Source organism: Mustela putorius, unplaced genomic scaffold, assembly GCF_011764305.1.
Source record: "Mustela putorius furo isolate JIRA1106 unplaced genomic scaffold, ASM1176430v1.1 tig00000835_pilon_pilon_pilon, whole genome shotgun sequence".
Taxonomy (NCBI): Eukaryota; Metazoa; Chordata; class Mammalia; order Carnivora; family Mustelidae; genus Mustela; species Mustela putorius.
The window spans coordinates 1,730,983-1,740,059 of record NW_025421492.1 but is presented as its reverse complement, the minus strand read 5'-3'; the positions used below and the strand labels follow the sequence as shown (position 1 = coordinate 1,740,059).

The 9,077-nt window shown below is 40.8% G+C and overlaps 1 pseudogene; it reads right to left on the bottom strand.

Moving 5' to 3' along the window:
• Positions 1–696: 696 nt before the first annotated feature.
• LOC101685262 lies at positions 697–3,292 on the bottom strand (annotated as a pseudogene).
• Between the last annotated feature and the right edge of the window lie 5,785 nt (positions 3,293–9,077).

Sequence of the window (9,077 nt, the reverse complement as noted above, 5' to 3'; positions counted from 1 at the left end):
GGGAACGGAGCTCAAAGGTTCACATAAGGGCCATTCATCTTATCTATCACTTTAGAAGGCTGAGTCTAAATGTGACAGATACATGGATAATCCTGCGTTCACAAATTCTCTGGACAGGACACTGACTCTCCTTACAGAACTATCTTGGTGTCTTTACAAATTAAGTTCTTTATAAAATGAATTTTTTTTTAATGTATAAGGATATTTATTGCAGCATTGTTTGTAAAAGCAAAACACTAGAAACAATACAAACATGGATAAAGAGGATGGCAATTAGTGGTACCTTCGAGCATGCAATATTGAATATTGTGAAAGTATTAAAAAGAGCAGAATTGGGGTGCCTGGGTGCCTCAGTCAGTTAAGCATCTGCCTGGCTCAGGTCTCAATCCTGGAGTCCCCCAAGGATGGAGCCCACATCTGGTTCCCTGCTCAGTGGGGAGTCTGCTTCTCCCCCTGCTCTTCCACTGCCTCTCACCCCACTCGTGCTTTTTCTCTTTCTAGTGTATGTGTTCTCTCTCTCAAAAAAATAATTTTTAAAAATCTTTGAAAAAATAAGGCAGAATCAACAGAGGTCTATCTATTGGCCCAATGACAATGATGCAATGTTGAATGAAGAAGGTAAGTTACTTAGTAATTTTATAAAAACATATGAAAATAGAAACTATTGAGTAATTTTACTCAATATAAAAGAAATTCTTGTTTTCAACTTAATGTCTTACTGCTTTTATTTTCATAACACCTTATTGAAATAGAACCCATGTGCCAAGTAATTCACAAATTTAAAGTGTACGTTTCAATGGTTTTTAAATACATATACAGATATGTGCAACTGACACCACAGATAATTTTAGAACATTTTCATCATCTCAAAGAGAAACCCCTCACCTCTTAGCTATTACTGCTCAGTTACCCCAACGACCACCAAATCTAAGTAAACTCGGAATCATTTTGCTTTCATAGATGTGCCTGCTCTGGACAGCTCATCTAAATGAGATCATATACTATGTGGTTTTCTGCATCTGGTTTCTTTCACTTGGCATAATGTTTTCAAGGTTCATCCATGTTATAGGGTGCATCAGTATTTCTTACCTTTTTTTTTTTAAGCTACATAATGTTTCATTGTATAGATATGATTTATCCATTCCACACACCCATGTCTATCCACTCATTAATTATGGACATTTGGGTTGCTTCTACATTTCAGCTCTTACGAAGGAGGCCGCTATCAACACTCATATACGAGTTTTTGTGGGTACGTGTTTTCATTCAGGGGGCACGTACCTAGAAGTAGAATTGGCTGGTCACATAGTAATTCTATCTTTACCTTTTTGAGGAACTGTTGACTATTTCAGTTCTCTTGGGTATATATCCAGGGGAGAGTTGCTAGGTCATATGTTAATTCTATTATTCATCTTTGGAGGAACTGCCAGACTGTTTTCCACAGTGGCTGCCCCACTCTCAACCCCCAGCTGCAGGTGTGAGGGTTCCAATTTCCACACATCCTGGCCGACAATACTATTTCCCCTATTTTTGATTACAGCCAACCTGGAGAAGTATCTCATTTTGATTTTTTTGATGTGCATTTCCTTGATAACTAAAGATGTTCCATATCTTTTCAAATGTTTTTGTTTTTGTTTTGGGGGGATATATGGAAAGAGTATGTTGCAGTTAGGAACAAAATATACTTTCTTGGCAAAAGAAAGAAAAGAAAGTTCTTTTGATCTCCTTGAATGCAGCACACACTAAAAGTGACGGTTTCTCTCAGCACCCTCACAAATGGAGGAATAAGCAGAGGGCCGGAGTGCAGAGATCTTTTTCTGGGCCCAGACCTGTGAAAAGCGATGACCAAGTGTTCGTGCTGAGCGAGGCCCACGGTTGGAAGGTGTTCCTGGTTAGCCCCCTGGCGTCTGGAAGCATCACACCTCCAGTAGTGTATTTGTGTGGCATACCTCGGAGATATTGTGGGTTCGGTTTCTGGGAGAAGGCACAGGGGTGTACTGGGAGATGTGCGCTCCTTGTGTAGTGACAGCCATGGGCATGTACATGCCCGTGCTGCTGAGGGAGAGGTACCCCCCTGATGGGTATGAGGTCCCACTGTGAAGGCAGGCTGGAGAGAAATGGGGTGATCCATTCCCTCAGGGCAGAACTGAAGCTGAAAGCTGCAGGGGGTATGACGGGTGGTGCATCCAAGATGGCTTAGGTGATGGCAGAGGAGGTGTGAGAGTCACACATGTGTGGCTCCCATGTGGTCAGAAGACACAGGAGATGGAAGACACGGGGAGGGTGCAGACTGAGCAAGCATCCTGCTGCAGGAGATGTTATAACGGGAAACCGATTCGGAAGAGCTGGGCTGGGGTCCTAGGTCAAGACTATACCACCCATAGCTGCATTCCTTAGCCAGGCCTGTCCATTTTGCACAGACTTCCCTTGGTTCTGCCATTTCTGTGGACCGTCAGCAAACCTGCAAAGCAAGGGGTCAGACGGAGCTGGAACTCCGGCGGGTGTCTTAATACATTTGCCGTTAAAGTGGGTGATGATGCTTCACACTTCTCTGCGGACTCCATTCTTGCAAAGCCATCCCCTCTGCTGTCCCACTGGTGTCTCGGAGGATTCGAGTGAGGATGACTTGGCCAGAGGGCTTCCCCTTCTAGTTCCTGCTTATCCATTGCTAGTGGAACGATGGACAGGTGTCACTTCGTGGGGTCCTGCCCCTGTTGCTTTGTGGCTCTGGGCCTGTATGCCACTGGCTTTCAGTGCTGTTACAGTTTTCTGTGCCGCTGAAGGAGGGTCAAAGTCCACAAAGCCACAGCTGCTGCACTTGCTGGTGCTTTTCTCCAGTATGACCTCGGGGGAGACAATCCTGCTGTATGACCAGTACGATTTGATAGGGTCCTGGTCAGTAGTGCCTGGTTGCAATCCCCGGATATAGATGCTGGTTTTGCTCAGCTGGCCCTTTCCATTGCTCCCCCTGCTGCTGCTAGGGACACCGTTGCTTGGATGAGGTGACGTCATCTGCTGAGGCAGTGACACATACAGCTGCTTCTTGTTTTTCTTCTACTCAAAAGTCGAAATCCCGGGCCTGGAAACCACTGAGAGCAGCATCTTCTCTTGAATGTTAGGTAGCTGAGCCTTCCCACGTGTTTATTGGCCATTTAGATACCTTCTTTGAAGAACTGTCTATTCAGATTGTTGCCCATTTTTAAATTGGGTAGTTTTTCTAATGTTGAGTTATAAGGATTTTTGTTGTTTTAACATATTTTGCATAAAAGATTTTTATTAGATACATGGTTTGCAAATGTTTCCTCCTACTCTTTGCTTGACTTTTCACTTTCTTGATAGTATCCTTAGAAGTGCAAAATTTTAAATTGTGATGATGTCCAATTTACCTTTTTAAATTTTTGCTTGTGTTTTTGTTGCCATGTCTAAGAAACCACTGCCTAATTCATAGTCATGAACACTTATGCCTATTTTTTCCCGAGAAAAAAATAATCTCAAGTGCTTGCATTTAGGACCTCGATCCATTTTGAGTTCATTTTGTAGACAGTGTGAGGTATAAATCCAAATTCATTCTTTTGCATGTGGATATCCAGCTGTCCCATTTTTTGAAAAAAATAGTCTTTCCTTGTTGAATTGTTGTGGCATATTTATTGATAAGCAATTGACCACAAATGTAAGTGATTATTTCTGGACTTTCAGTTTTATTCCATTAGTGTATATGTCTGTCCTTATGTCAGTACTGCACTGACATACTGTCAATACTGTCCTTATGTCTTGGATGCTGTAGCTTTGTAATAAGTTTTGACACTGGGAAGCAGAAGTCCTTCAATTTTGTTCTTTTTTTGGGTTAGTTTTGTGCAGTCTGGTTCCCTTAATTTCTACATGAATATAAGCCAATAGTATCCATATTGTTTCCATATGAATAAGCTTATTAATTTTATGAGGAAGGTGGCTGGGTATTTGACAGAGACTGCTTTAAATCTGTAGTTCCGTTTGGGGAGTCTCGCCATTTTAACAATATAAAATCTTCCAATCAATTGCACAGGATGTCTTTCTACTCAGTTTGGTCTTTAAAAAATGTTTTTCTTTCTTTCTTTCTTTCTTTCTTTTTTAAGATTTTATTTATTTATTTGACAGAGAGAGACACACACAAAGCAAGAGAGGGAACACAAGCAGGGGAAGTGGGAGAGGGAGAAGGAAGCCTGATTCGGGGCTTGATCCCGGGACTCTGGGATCATGACCTGAGCCAGAGGCAGACGCTTAATGACTGAGCTGCCCAGACACCCCTAAAAATGTTTTTCAATGGGGATGCCTGGGTGGCTCCATTGGTTAAGTATCTGCCTTTGGCCCAGGTCATGATCCCAGGTTCCTGGGATTGAGCCCTGTATAGGGCTTCTTGCTCAGCAGGGAGCCTGCTTCTCCCTCTGCCTGCTGCTCCCCCTGATTGTTTTCTCTTTCTCTTTGACAAATAAAGTCTTTTAAAAAAATGTCTTTCAATGATATTTTGTAGTTTTCCACATAGATGTCCCGTATTTGTGTTACATTTATTCCCAAGTATTTTATTCTTTTTACCATTATTGTAAATGTAGTATTTCCTTTATTTAATTTTTGGATTGTTTATTGCTTGTGTGGAGAAACAATTTGATTTTGTGTATTGATTTTGTATTTTGTAACCTTGCTAAAGTCTTTCCTTTGGTCTAATAGTTTCTCTGTGGATTCCTTTGAGTCTTCTACATGTAAGGTCATGTCAACTGTAAATAGAAATAGATTTACTTTTCCTTACTAATCTGGAATGTCTTTTATTTCTTTTTTTGGCAATTACTCTGAATAACACTTCCACTACAATATTGAATAGCAATGGTGATAGCAGAAATCCTTGTCTGCTTTGCCACATCTATAATTAAGAACCCTATTTATTAAATTGTGCAAAGAAAGATATTATCAAATCTGTGTTGCTCTGCTATTTGAAGTGGAACATGAACATACCTTGTTTCAATTCTTCCACTTTAAAATGGCATAAAATATTTATTACCTTTCTATTTTGGTATTGGGAAGATGAATTAGAATGTGATGGTCCCCTTAAAAATTAAATATTATGTAAATTCATAGAACAAATTTATGGGCCATGATTAGGATAGTTCTTAACGAGGGGATGAAACCTTTCACCACAACCATTTTTCCTTCTTAAAGGTCCGAATTATTGGGGTGCTGAGTGGCTCAGTTTGTTAAGCAACTGACTCTTGATCTCAGCTCAGGTCTTGATCTCAGGGTTGTGAGTTCAAGCCCCACATTTGGCTCCATCATGGGCATGGAGCCAACTTAAAAAAAATAAAAAAATAAAAAACCTCAAAGATCCAAATTATTAATTAATCATGCTTTTTAAAAAAATCATTATTTTAAGATTTATTTATTTTGAGAGAAAGATGGAGAGCGTGTATATGGGGTGGGAGGAGGGGCACAGGGAGAGAGAGAATCTTAAGCAGACTCCCTTCTCAGGGCAGAGCTCAACATGGGGCTCAATCCACTATCCTGAGATCACGACCCCAGCTGAAATCAAGAGTTGGTCACCCAACCGACCAAGCCACCCAGGCACTCTGAATCATGATCTTTATTCTTGACTAAGGCAGGCTTGGATCCGGGCGACTTTCTGGAAGACACACAATGTTTTCCTGTCCTGGGGACCACGAATAACTTGAATAATCACAAATAATCCACATCTGTTGGTTAGTCTTTTTGTTTATGAATCCTGCTTTTTTGCTCCTTTTTACATATTGTCTTGATAAATTAATATCCCAATTAATGTAAAAGTGGCTTATAAAAGAATTTCTCCTTTGGGCCAATAATTCCTTCCCTCTGAACAATGAGGAAAAGAGGATCAGAGAACTCCCTTTCCCCTGGCCGTTGTGCCTGGGTATGGCCGCATCAATAGCTGGACGGTCCTGAGTCCTAGCCTGCGAGACCTCCCGCAGGGAGCAGAAAGACTGTGTCTTGGGCCAGGTCCCTCTGAGTCCCTCTGCTGAACAGAGCTACCTCGTGGTTTTACTTGCAGGTAGCACTGATACAAAACACTGCATTCTCTTCCTAGAAAGACAAATATTTCAGTCCATACAGCTACTATAATAAAATACCACAGACTGGACAGGGATGGTTTATAAACCAACAGAAACTTATTTCTCACGGTTCTAGAGGATGGAAAGCCCAAGATCAGAGTTCCTGGTTCATAGATAGCTCTTTTTTCTCTGTCTTCTCATGGCTGAGAGGGGGAGGGACCGATCTGGAACGTCTTTTAGAAAAGCCTGAGTCCTGGGGCGCCTGGGTGGCTCAGTGGGTTAAAGCCTCTGCCTTCGGCTCAGGGATCAGGTCATGATCCCAGTGTTCTGGGATCAAGCCCAGTGTTGGGCTCTCTGCTCAGCGGGGAGCCTGCTTTCTTCCCCCTCCCCCGCCTGCCTCTCTGCCTACTTGTGATCTCTGTCTGTCAAATAAATAAAATCCTAAAAAAAAAAAAAAGGAAAGAAAAGCATGAGTCCTGGGACACCTGGGTGGCTCAGTCTCTGGCTCAGATCATGATCCCAGGGTCCTGGGATTGAGTCCTGCATTGGGCTCCTTGCTCAGCAGGGAGACTGTGTCTCCCTCTACATGCCACAACCCCTGCTTGTGCTACTCTCTCTCTCTAATAAATAAAATCTTGGGGAAAAAAAAAAAAAAGCATGAGTCCCATTCATGAGGATTCACCCTCATGACCTAGTAACTTCTCAAAAGTCACACCTCCTAATACCAGCACAATGGGGATCATATTTTAACATACAAGTTTGGGGGAGTGGGGAGGAGGGAGACACCAAACATTCAATATGGCAAAGAGGCATCCTCAGGTTTGACAGCCACTAAAATCTCTATTATTTGTAGCAACTACCTATTATAGAGGTCCCGGGGTAAGCGCTTTCCCTGGTTTATCTCCTTTAGTCTTCACACAGTCCTATCAGTGGGTGCTATATTTAACCCCAATTTCAACCTGCACAAGCTAAGGTTTACGGATTATAGAGGCTTCGGGGCTCCCCTACCCAAGGTTCTCCCCCTCCTGCCCCATTTTCTGTTCGTCCCACCCTTTTCCTTGGTGGAAGTTTTTGGCCCAACTCCTTGTAACTCTGGTACGATTATGATGCCCTGGCCCACAGTTCAGGGTGTGAATGAGTAACCCAGCATCGGGCAAGCTCATAAACACTACCAGATGGGGTTTCCCATCACAGGTTTTGTATCTGGATGTTGGGAGAAATGTTCTTTCTTTCTTCTTGGGTCACTATATGGGAAGATGAAGTCTGGACCACACTCCTCTCTTGTCCTATATATTTTGGGAGGATCCTGCCTATATTAAAAAAAGAATGGGACAAACATACTGAGGGAAGCAAGACTAAGATGTTGAGAAAAAGAATATTAATATTTTTGAGTCTCTGAGGCCAGATCCTTTTCTAGAGCGAGGTAATAAATCTCATTTTTGCTTACTCCTCGGAGTAAAATTTTTGTCATTTGCAACCAAGAAAGTTAATGAGCTTCCCCATAATTATGCAATTAGGAAGGCTGCAAAGCTGGTTTTAAACCCATGTCTGGCTCCAAGGTTTGTGTTCTATGTAATAGTTTGTTTAGCTTATATGACTATGAGCCAGGGATTTTAAGTTAGTCAAGATACAGAAATAAAGGGTAGGAAGTGCACATGATCCCAACTGACAGACCTACTGGGTATAACCCGAAGTATTAGAATTCAAGTTCAAATTGTGAGGAAGAGAAAAATTGCACAACCTTTCCACGAAGAAAAAATAAAGTATTTCTTTTTCTTCTAGCCTAAATCACCACAGATAGTAGAATGAGTTCTTTATGAGAGTAACTGAGTATTTCCTGTGGCTTTCGGTATAAATATCTCTTCATCTAAGCCAAAGGATCCAGTATAGCAGACTGAGGCAATGCTAGTGATTTGTGGGTATAACTGAAAGGTCGAAGGATGGTTGATAATTAAGTGGAGCTCAATAATTAGAATTTGACCTGTGCTCCTGGATCCACATGTTTTTCTCTTTCATGTTGCATGGTTTGTGACAAGCAGATCCCAACATACAAGATCTCTACTTTTCATTCAGTCCCAAGCCATTCAGACCCTGCCAGCTGAACGACTGTCATTTACCACCAGGTAAAATTCAACATGTTTTCCCTGTAAGTTGGCATTTAAAGAAATATAACAAAAACTACTGTAAGTACAAGTAGAAAATTACAAATATACATCCATACAGTTCTCCATACATGCACACAAATATCAACTGTCCATATTTCAAGCACTCAGACATCATTTAAAAAAACCACATCAAAGTTCAAAATGACAAAACCCGAGTTGCTGACTGGGATACAGTAACAGTAAAAATGAATAATTAAAGGATATGCAGGACAGATTTGATGATTAAAAACCTCCTACATAGATGTTGGGTGAAACTGAAAGTATCAAAATAGCAGGTTCAGCATGGTTGAGAGTTCTAACTGTAGACAGAACATTATAAATCTGAACTCATGATAATGCTTAAACCTTTCCTTAGATGTGGATTCATGGAATTCTCTATAACCAAATAAGAAAGAATACAGACAAACAGCAAAACCTTTAGTTCAAGAAGTGAGAAAAGGAACTGCAAAACAAACCTAGGGAAGGAGAAAGTTACTGATAATAAGTAAAAGTACAGTAAATACATTAGGGTATGAGTATTCTTTTTAGAGAATTGATAAGTTGAAGATTGATTCTTTGAGGAAAAATTGGCAAATCAATACTTAGTCTAATAGAATGATACATAATTGCTTTGAATGTGATAAGCAGGACTTCATGACTTTTTTTGTAATTATAAAAAGAATATATGCTCAACAATAACAGTAAAAATTAGAAAATAAAAACAACATAAACAAAACCGTTTTGGATGGATGGCTACCAGACATAGTGTGGTAGGTCATTTCACAGTGTCTATCAATATCAAATATCAATACTGATATAATGTTGTATGTCCATCAAATCTCATTTCATTTTTGACCCCTCCCCCCTTTTTGCTTGCTACATGCTT